Source organism: Myotis brandtii, unplaced genomic scaffold (assembly GCF_000412655.1).
Source record: "Myotis brandtii unplaced genomic scaffold, ASM41265v1 scaffold504, whole genome shotgun sequence".
In the NCBI taxonomy this organism is placed as follows: domain Eukaryota; kingdom Metazoa; phylum Chordata; class Mammalia; order Chiroptera; family Vespertilionidae; genus Myotis; species Myotis brandtii.
In genome coordinates this window covers 3,728,154-3,739,837 of record NW_005369217.1, presented here as the reverse complement: position 1 = coordinate 3,739,837, position 11,684 = coordinate 3,728,154, and positions in this window count along the sequence as shown.

Below are 11,684 nucleotides of genomic sequence, written 5' to 3'. Positions count from 1 at the left end.
AGAGAGTTAAAAACATCGATGAGAGAGAAACATCAATCAGCTGCCTCCTGCACATCTCCTATTGGGGATGTGCCCGCAACCCAGGTACATGCCCTTGACCGGAATCGAACCTTGGACCTTTCATTCCGCAGGCTGACGCTCTATCCACTGAGCCAAACTGGTTTTGGCTTAGTTGTATTTTTGAAGTGGCTGTGCGAGGCAGCAATCTCCAGTGTTTACCTATGCCGCCATCTTGGTTTCATTATTATTATTATTGAATTTATTGGGGTGACATTGGTTAATAAAACTATATAGGTTTCAGGTGTACAATTCTATAATACATGAGCTGTATATTTTATTGTGTGTTCACCACCCCAAGTCATCTCCTTTATTATTTTTATTAACTATATATAAAAGGCTAATGCAAAGTGTCCCTGCAGGAATTCAACCAGGAGACCGGGAGTTCTATCACTTGCTATGACGTATGATGATCACCAGGGGGCGGTGAGGAACAAAGGAGGGCCCTAGCTGGCAGCCAGAAGGAAGGCCCTGATTGGTCCTGATCGCCAGCCAGGCCTAGGGACCCTATCCGTGCATGAATTTCATGCACTGGGCCTCTAGTCCTATATAATAAAAGGCTAAAGTGCAAATGGACCAAATGGCCCTCTAGTCCTATATAATAAAAGGCTAAAGTGCAAATCGACCAAATGGCGAACAACCTGTAGCTATGATGCGCACTGACCACCAGGGGGAAGATGCTCAATGCAGGAGCTTCTCCATGGTTGTGAGTGGACCAGAAGCCAGGCTCACAGCTGGCAAGTGCAATAGCGGTGGCGGAAGCCTCTCCTGCCTCCATGGCAGTGGCAGCACTAAGGATGTCTGACTGACGGCTTAGGTTCGCTCCCCACGGGGAATGGGTTTAAGCTGTCAGTCAGACATCCCCCAAGGGCTTCAGGACTGCGAGAGGGTGCAGGCCAGGCTGAGGGACCCCCTCCCGAATGCTCGAATTTCGTGCACCAGGCCTCTAGTTTAATATAATGTAAGAATAGAGAGGAAGGGCCCCCAACCCTACCTGTGGCAATTTTCCCTACCTGTGGCAGAGAAGAAAGAGCTTATGGAAAAGGCCAAGGTGAAATGCACAGAGAACATGGATAAGAGTCACACAGGAACACTTCCTCTTCCCAAGAATGCCCTCTTGCCTTTCTTCGCAGGTTCCTTTGGTGTAATAACACTCCTCCCCAAGTCAGAAACTCTGGTGTGATCCCCAACCCCACTTTTTCTCTCACCTCTCATGTTCAACCAATGGCCAAGTCCCACTGAGTTGCCACCTCCAATTCTATTACCTCTAGTGGCCCTTAGTGAGGGCTTTATCATCATTTGTCAAGGGATAATTCCAACAACAATGTCTATCTCAGTTTACCCTGATCAAATTCACTTTTCTCATCATGACTGCCAGAGAGATCTCTCCAATATGTAAATCCAGCCATGTCTCTCTCTAGACTGAAACTGTTTAGTCCATAGCACCTTGCTCTTCCTGTATTTCTATTCACCTACAGAGCTACCATGAGCTCATAATGAATATGTGCAAAATACCTTCAGCTCTTCTGGGGGAAATGGAGCAGGGCTATTTTATTATTTATTTATTTATGTATGCATTTTTATTTTTAGGTGTTTTTTTTTAAATTGAAATATAATTGACACACCACATTGTGTACATTTAAGGTGTATAATATGTTAATTTTATACATTATACTAGAGGCCCGGTGCACAAAAATTTGTGCACTCGGGGGTTCCCTCAGCCCGGCCTGTGCCCTCTTGCAGTCTGGGACCCCTCAGAGGATGTCCACCTGCTGGCTTAGGCCTGCTCCCTGGGGGATTGGGCCTAAGCTGGCAGTCAGACATCTCTCTGGCAGCCCAGGAGCCCTCGGGGGATCTCCACTTGCCAGCAGGAAGTAGGTCTAAGAAGCAGTCGGACATCCTTAGCGCTGCTGAGGAGGCGGGAGAGGCTCCCACCACCACTGCTGTGCTGGCAGCCGTCAGCCTGGCTTGTGGCTGAGCAGAGCTCCTCCATGTGGGAGCTCACTGACCACCAGAGGGCAGCTTCTGCATTAAGCGTCTGCCCCCTGGTGGTCAGTGTGTGTCATAGTGACCAGTCATTCCCAGTTGTTCTGCTGTCAGGGTCAATTTGCATATTACCCTTTTATTATATAGGATAGAGGCCTGGGGCACGGGGGAGGGCTGGCTGGTTTGCCCTGAAGGGTGTCCTGGATCAGGGTGGGGGTCCCGGTGGGGTGCCTGGCCAGCCTGGGTGAGGGACTGATAGCCGTTTTCTGGCTGGCCATGCCCCTGGCGACCCAAGCTCCCAGCCTCTACTTTTTCTTTTTTATTTTTCTGGGATTTATTTATCTTCTATAATTGAAACTTTGTAGCCTAGAACGTAGCCCAGGGCTGGCCAGGGCAGATGGGAGGCTTGGCTTCCTCCATCGCCAGGGGCAACCCAAGCCTCCTGCTTGCTTCAGCTCCGTGGCCGCTGCCATCTTAGCTGAGTTAATTTGCTTACTCACTCCTGATTGGCTGGTGGGCGTGGCTTGAGCATAGCAGAGGGACAGTTAATTTGCATGTTTCTCTCTTATTATATAGGATATTGCAACATGATTATCACCAGAGCTTTAGCTAACAGCTCTTACAGATCACATAACTATCATTTATTTCTTGTGGTGAGAACATTTATGATCTAGTAAGAGTGTTATTTTAAACTTGTTTTTAATACTAAGGTAAGTTAGTAACTTTTCCTATCTGTAATTTCACTAAACCTGAACCATTCTTTTTCTTGAATAACTTTAATTAAGATGGGGAGGTGTGCCTAGACCTTTTAGCTGCAGGGATTTTTTTTTTTTTTTTGAAATCACCATTACCTCCCTTTTCTGTCTTCTCAGGGTGAGCCCCATATAAATGCCAAAATATAGGTTAGCGGGAAGGAAAGTCATTCAGTGTTAGAGTCTTCTATGTACACTGACTTCTTAGCTTTCCTCCTTCTATGTCCTTCTCCAAGATAGTTTTTTTTTAGTTTTACTTTTTAAAGAGTCAGGTTTATTGGGGAACAATTTACATAAATAAAATTTACCCTTTCAAAGTGTCTAATTCAATGTTTTGTTGATTGTATACAGTCATGTAACTGCTGCTTTAATCAAGATAGAAAACATTTCTATCAACTCCAAGAATCCCATCATGCTCCTTTGCAGCCTTTCTGCTCACCCTCCCCCATTTCCTTGCACCTGATCTGTTTTCCAGAATGTCACAGAAATGGAATTCTATAATGTGTAGCCTTTTGTGTCTGGCTTCTCATACTTAGCATATTGCTTTTAAGACTAATTCATATTGTTGCATGTGTCAGTAGTTTTTTTTTCCTTCTGAGTATTATTCCATGGTCTGAATGTAGCACAATTTGTTTATCTGTTCACCTATTGGTGAACATTTGGGCTGTTTCCAATTCTTAGTTATTTTAAATAAAATGTTAGCAAACATTCATGTACAGGTCTTTGTGTGTAGATATATAAGTTCATTTTTTGAACACAAATACCAGGAGTGTTATTGCTGAATCATATAATAAGTGTATGTTTAACTTGATAAGAAACTGCCAAGCTCTTTTAAAGTGGTTTTATCATTTTCCATTCTCACCAGCAATCTGAGAATTTCTGTTGATCCATAGCTCACCAATGTTTGGCAATGTCAGCCTTTTCAGTTTCAGATATTTTAGTGGGTGTGCAGTGATATCTTCTCATGTTTTAAATTATATTTCCCTAAATTCAAATTAGCATCTTTTAATGGACTTTTTGCTATACATATATATACTGTGGTGAAAGTATCTGTTTAAATATTTTGATCCTTTCTTAAGTTGGATTTTTTAATAATCTTATTGAACTTATTGAATCTTATAAATGTTCTTTATAAGTATTCTGAATACAAGTTCCTTATTAGATATAGAACTTTCTAATTTTCCAAGTCTGTGATTCCTCCCCCCATTTTCTTAACATTATCTTTTAAAATAACAGCTTTATTTATTTTTTGAAGAGCAGAAATTTTTAATTTTGATAAAGTCCAGTGTATCAACATTTTCTTTTATTATTTGTGATGTTTGTGTCCTATAAGAAATCTGTGCCTAACCCAAGATAAGATTTTTCCTATGTTTTCTCAGGAGTGTTATAGTTTTGTCTCTTATATTTAGGTCCACTATCCATTTCAAGTTAATTTTTGTGTATGTTGTGAAGTAAGGGCCAAGATTCACTCTTTTGTTATGGATGTGAAATTGTTCAAGAACCATTTGTTGAAAAACTATCCTTTATCCAGTGAATTGCCTGAGCACTTTTGTTGAAAATCAGTTGACTATATTTTGGTGGAGCTATTTTTGGATTCCCTAGTCTGTTTCCTTAATCTATATGTTTATCTTTACACTAGTACTGCATTGTCTTTATTACTGTAGCTTTAGAATAAATATTAAAATCAGATAGAGTGAATCTTGCAACTTTGTTATACTTTTTAGAAAATCATTTCTAGGTTCTTTGCATTTCCAAATAATTTTAGAACCAGTTTGTCAGTTTCTACTACAAAAATAAAAGGGTACTCAAGTTTTATTTTAGACTGTGCTGAATCTGCACAGCTGGTGTGGCTCAGTGGTTGAGTGTCAACCTATGAACCAGGAGGTCACAGTTTGATTCCCAGTTGGGGGCACATGCCTGGGTTTTGGGCTTGATCTCCAGTAGGGTGCTTGCAGGAGGCAGCTGATCAATGATTCACTCTCATTATTAATGTTTCAATCTCTCTCCCTCTCCCGTCTTCACTGAATTCAATAAAAATGTATAAAAAAAGAGACATCTTAACAATATTGATTCTTCCCATTCATGAGCATGATTTGTCTCTTTATTTGGTTCTTCCTTGGTTTCTCTCAGCATTAAATTTTTTTTCAATATACAAGTCTTTCCATATATTTGATTAAATTGATATCTAAAGGTTTCATGTTTTTAATCTGTAAATGGTATTTTTAGCATTTTCAATAGTTTGTTGCTAGTAAATAGAAAAACATCCTATTTTTTATATTGACCTTATATTCTGAAATGTAGCTAAATTCACATATTTTTATAGTAACTATTTGTATTTTTGATTCCTTAGAATTTTTCTATGTAGATTACTAGGCTGCTTGCAATTATAGACAGTTTTACTTCTTCCTTTGCAATATCTATAATAATAAAAGCATAATATGCTAATTAGACCAGACAGCCGAATGACCTTCCAGATGTCATTCCGGACATCCTTCTGGACGAAACTGCAGTGGCGGGTGCTGAGGCAGAGTGGTTAAGGGCAATCATGCAGGCAGGCAAGTGGTTAGGGGCGATCAGGCAGGCAGGCAGAGGGGTTAGGGGCTATGAGGCAGGAAGGTAGAGTGGTTAGGGGCAATCAGGCAGGCAGGCAAGTAGTTGGGGGTGATGAGGCAGGCAGGCAGAGTGGTTAGGGGTGATCAGGCAGGCAGGGGAGCGGTTAGGAGCCAGTCCCGGATTTCGAGAGGGATGTCCGACTGCCGGTTTAGGCCCAATCCCTGTGGGATCGGATCTAAACCAGCAGTCGGACTCCCCTGAGGGGTCCCAGATTGTGAGAGGTTGTAGGCCGGGCTAAGGGACTCCCCTCCCCCCCCCTGCACAAAATTTGTGCACTGGGCCTCTAGTGTGTGTGTGTGTGTATGTGTGTGTATCTATCTATCTATCTATCTATCTATCTATCTATCTATACACACACATATATATATTCATTTTTTTATCTTATTGCACTGGATAGGACCTCCAATACAATGATGAAAAGAAATTGTAAAAGTGGACATTTTTGCTTTGTTCCAAAACTTAAGGGGAAAATATTCAATCTTTACTATTAAGAATGATGTTAGCTGTTGGTTTTTGTTGATAAGGTTTCTCAAGTTGAGGAAGTTTTCTTATGTCCCTAGTTTGCTGAAATTTTTTTATGATGGATGGATGTTTAATTTTATAAATGTTTTTTTTACATGTATTGAGATGATTATATGATTTTACTATTTTAGTCTATTGAGATTGTGAATTTTATTGATTGATTTTGAATGTTGAGCCATCCTTGCTTTCCTGGAATTAACCCAAGTGGTCATGCTATCTTATCCTTTTTATATATATCTGAATTCATTTTACTAATATTCTGTGACTATGTTCATGAGAGATATTGGTCTATAGTTTTCTGTCTTACCTGGTTTTGCTATCGAGATAATGTTGGCCTTTAAAATGAGTGGTAAAAGGTTTCCACTTCTTCTATTTCTTTGGAAAAGTTGATGCAAAATAGGTGTTATTTCTTAATTGTTTGCTAAAATTAATCAGTGAAGCCTTTTGAATCTGGAGTGTATTTATTTAATAGAAAAATGTCTATACAAATTGTCCAATTTTTCTTGAGTGAGCTTTGATACCTGGTGCTTTATTCTTTTGTGGTGGTCTTTGTGTAAGATGTTAGCATGTTATACCCAGTGATGGCGAACTTTTTGAGCTCGGCGTGTTAGCATTTTGAAAAACCCTTACTTAACTCTGGTGCCGTGTCACATATAGAAATTTTTTGATATTTGCAACCATAGTAAAACAAAGATTTATATTTTTGATATTTATTTTATATATTTAAATGCCATTTGACAAAGAAAAATCAACCAAAAAAAATGAGTTCACGTGTCACCTCTGACACGTGTGTCATAGGTTCACCATCACTGGTTACACCTGTCCTCTGATTTCCCAGATGCTATCAGGGATATATTATTAATTTATTCATATCATTTTAATTTATTATGCCATCTTTTAATGCCCATTTAATGGCTGCAATCAACAGATTACATTTAATTTGGATGGCAGGGGAAACTTGGTGGTTGTGGCAGAGTGGAAGGTATTGTAGACCTTGAGCTAAAAAATATTTTGTTCAGAAAGACAGGATTTGCCTGATGACTTTGTCAGACAAATTTGTCTCTTTTAAGTATGGGTTTTTAAAATGGGAGGGTAATAGAGGGAAACTTGCAACAAAAAACTTGCAATGTTTCCTAGCAAACATTGGGAAAGCTAGAGAGAAAATGGTAGGATTTATCAGCATGATGTTCACAGAATTATTTCTAAATAGATTTTTTTTTGGTAATGCATGAGAAATAATATTTTAGTGTTTGTTTTAGAATTATTGGCACACACTGAAATGTAATGATTTCTTGATTGGGAGTATTTTATAAAATAAAATGGAAAGAAACCAACTTTCCTCTAATTCTTTATTCCTAGTCTATGTTTAAATATTGTAAATAACTTTTGAAAATGTTACAACCACATTTGTTGAAATAATACTGTCAATAATTTAATGATCTGTTTTTTTAAAAAAAAACAACTTACCCTCCAACCTACTTTTCCACTTAAAATTTTGTCTTTGTTCACATTAAATCCTATAGTGTTTTCCCAAAGACAACTTGTTTGTAAGTACACAATAACTTGTTTAATCTACTTTGGCTTAATTTACTTACATGTAAAGCAGGTATTTTTTTCTACCATCCTCAGTGTTGTTATAAGAATAAAATCGGGTATATGCTATAACATATTGGTGAAGAGAGATTAAAACCATCATTTAAAGGCACACTGATGGTATTATACTTCTTTCTTTTATGGTAGGGCATGGTCATCATAATTTTAAGGTACAAGGACAGCAGAAAAGGCCTGTACATGTAATCAGCTGCCTTCCACATGGAACGTATGTGGAGAATGCCCTGTGGCTTGAGGAGGTGGATACTGTTTATATTGTTTAAAGTTTGCCTTCTAGCCCTAGCTTGGTTTGCTCAGTGGATAGAGCATTGGCCTTCAGACCGAAGGGTCCCCAATTCGATTCCAGCCAGGGGCACATGCCTGGGTTTCGGGCTCAATCCCCAGTAGGAGGTGTGCAGGAGGCAGCCAATCGATGATTCTCTCTCATCATTGATGTTTTTTTCTCTCTCTCCCTCTCCCTCCCTCTGGAAATCAATAAAAATATATTTTTTAAAAATAAAGTTTGCCTTCTAGAGCTCTGTCACATGCCTGTAGATAAAGTTAGTCTCACCCAGGATTGCCAATCTCTAGGTTGGTTCACTGGGTGCTGTTGCTTCTCAGAATTCTATGACTAAGCCAAGAGTGATGTTTTTTATTTACTAATAGATATTTCTTCTGCCTGCTGTGCTTACCACATCATCACACCAGGCCGTGAACTTTGTGAACTTCTCTGGAAAATCAAACATACCTAGAAGCTCTCCGGGCTTAGGTCTAATAACATCATCAATTGCTCTTTGCAAGGTCATGGAACAGAGCTTAGAAGATGATTTGAACAAGGAAACATAATAGCTCATTGAATCAAAATTTTTCATGAGAAAACAAGAATCCAGAGAAGCTAAAGCGCTTCATCAAGTCCTCTTCTTCCATGAAGCCTTTCTGGGTTTTCCAAGATGGTTGTAGTGCTTTCCAGCAGTTTGCAAAACCACTCTGTGCATGCCTCCATGAATTTTTACCCTTTGTTAGAATGCTTTGCTGGTGGTGTCTCTTTCACTAGACGGAGATCTCCTTAGGATTGGGCTGAGTTATACTTGTCTACAGGCCTGGTACATTTTAAGTACTCATGAATGTTTGTTGAGTGGGCGAGTCTCTCACATGCTGTCTACTAGGTACTATTGTTGTGAGGCCAGGCTCATGCAGATTAAGGAGAAGCTCCAAGAGAGCCAAGCTCCTCTTGGTAATAGGCAGACCAGAGTCTGAAGGCTAAGCCATAGATTATGCTGAGAAGCACAACCAGGTAAGGGAAGATGAGAGTTAAAGGGATCCAGGCCAGAAAGAAGGTAGTAAAAGTGTTTCAGGTTCCTCACTTGTAGATACGTTCATTCATTCAAAAATTTTATTCTTATTTTATTTTTTAAAAAATGTATATTTATTGTGGAAAGTTTTATAGATGTCCTCTTCCCCTTCTCCATTGAACCCCTCCCCACCACTCCCATCTCCTACCCAGGCCTTAATTGCACTATTGTCTGTGTCCATGGGTTATGCATATATGTGTATAAATTCTTTGGTTAATCTCTTCCTGCTCCCCCTCTTCCTCTAAGAATCATCAGTCTGTTGCATGTTTCTATGTCTGGCTCTATTTTGTTTGTCAGTTTATTTTGTTCATTATATTCCTCATATAAGTGAGATCATACGATATTTGTCTTTCTTTGCCTGTCTCATTTCACTTAGCATAAAACTCTCCAGGTCCCTCTATGTTGTCATGAAGGGTAAGATATCCTTCTTTTATACAGCTGCATAGTATTCCATGGTGTATATGTACCATATCCTTTTTATCCACTCATCTACTGATGAGCACTTGGGCTGTTTCCAGATCTTAGCTATTGTAAATAGCACTGCTATGAACATAAGGATGCATGCATTCTTTCTGATTGATGTTTCAGGATTCTTAGGACATATTCCTAGAAGTGGGATCACTGGGTCAAATGGTAGATCCATTTTTAATTTTTTGATGAAATTCCATACTGTTTTCCATAGTGTTTACCCCAGTCTGCATGTCCACTCCCAGTGTACTAGGGTTCCCTTTTTTCCACATCCTCACCAGTACTTGTTGTTTGTTGATTTATTGATGGTAGCCATTCTGGCAGGTGTGAGGTGGTACCTCATTGTAGTTTTAATTTGCATCTCTCTAATGATTAATGACATTGAGCATTTTCTCATAAGTCTCTTGGCCGTTTGTATGTCCTGTTTGGAGAAGTGTCTATTTAAGTTCTCTGCCCATTTTTAATTGGATTATTTTTCTTCCTTTAAGTTGTATGAGTTCTTTATATATTTTAGAAATTAACCCTTTATCAGATGTATCATTGGCAAATATGTTCTCCCATACAGTGGGATCCCTTTTCATTTTGTTGATGGTTTCTTTTGCTGTGCAGAAGCTTTTTATTTTCATGTGATCCCATTTGTTTATCTTTTCCTTGTTTCTCTTGCCCTAGGTGTTGTATCAGTGAAAATTCTGCAATGTGAGATTTCTGATATTTTGCTGCCTATGTTTTCTTCTGTGATTTTTATGGTTTTACAACTTACATTTAAGTCTTTTATTCATTTTGAGCTTATTCTTGTGTATGGTGTAAGTTGGTGGTTTAGTTTCATTTTTTTTTTGCATGTACCTGACCAATTTTCCCAACACCACTTATTGAAGAGACTGTCTTGACTCCATTGTATGCTCTTGCCTCCTTTGTCAAATATTAATTGAGCATAATGGCTTGGGTCGATTTCCCGGGGTCTCTGGTCTGTTCCATTGGTCTATATGTCTATTCTTGTGCTGCTGGTGCTGACCAGCAACCCCTGAACGACAGATGAACAGATTACTCCAACACAGTTTCACTGTGAAAGAGAAGGCTAAGGGACAACCTGACTGATAGCAGCCAGGCAGCCTCGATTGCCTGCCTCACTAGGCCTTTATTAGAATTTTTATCTTTAGATACAATCATTAGGCTGAGTAATCTTGGGAGGACACATGTGTTTACATTGTCCTCTAGGCAAAGGCATCCAGGGATTAAGCATAAGGATTCCAGTAAACACCTGGGGGTCTGCACATGCACAGACTTGTTTGGAAAGGTCAAGGAATAATTAGGGGCGCCGCCTTCGACACTCCCCTATCTCCCCTAAGTCAGAATTCTGATAAACACGGCAGGCGGCCTTCCACACACTTCCCTTTTCTCAGAATGTCCTCCTCACAAACTTTCCAACCAAGTCTCATGCTTACCAACATTGTGCCAGTACCAGGCTATTTTGATTACTGTGGCTTTGTAGTAGAGCTTGATATCCAGTATTGTGATCCCTCCAACTTTGTTCTTTCCCAAGAAAGCTGGGGCTATTCAGGGTCTTTTTTGGTTCTATATAAATTTTGGGAGAGTTTGTTCTAAATCTGTGAAATATGCCATTGGTATTTTAATAGGGATTGCATTGAATCTATAGATTTTTTGGGTAGTATGGACATTTTCATGATGTTAATTCTACAGGCGGCCTTCCACACACTTCCCTTTTCTCAGAATGTCCTCCTCACAAACTTTCCAACCAAGTCTCATGCCTACCAACATTGTGCCAGTACCAGGCCATTTTGATTACTGTGGCTTTGTAGTAGAGCTTGATATCCAGTATTGTGATCCCTCCAACTTTGTTCTTTCCCAAGAAAGCTGGGGCTATTCAGGGTCTTTTTTGGTTCTATATAAATTTTGGGAGAGTTTGTTCTAAATCTGTGAAATATGCCATTGGTATTTTAATAGGGATTGCATTGAATCTATAGATTTTTTGGGTAGTATGGACATTTTCATGATGTTAATTCTACCAATCTATGAACACAGTATATTCTTCCACTTGTTTAATCTTCTTCTATGTCTTTTTTCTATGTTCTGTAGTTTTCCGAATACAGGTCTTTTACCTCTTTTGTTAAGTTTATTCCTAAGTATCAATTTTTTGTTGTTGCAGTGGTAAACGGGATTGTTTTTTTAGCTTCTCTTTCTGAGAGTTCATTAATGGTGTATAAAAGTGTCATCAATTTCTGGGTGTTAATTTTGTATCCTGCTACATTGCCAAATTCATTTATTAAATCTAGTAGTTTTTTGGTGGAGTCTTTAGGGATTTCTATGTACAATATCATGTCATCTG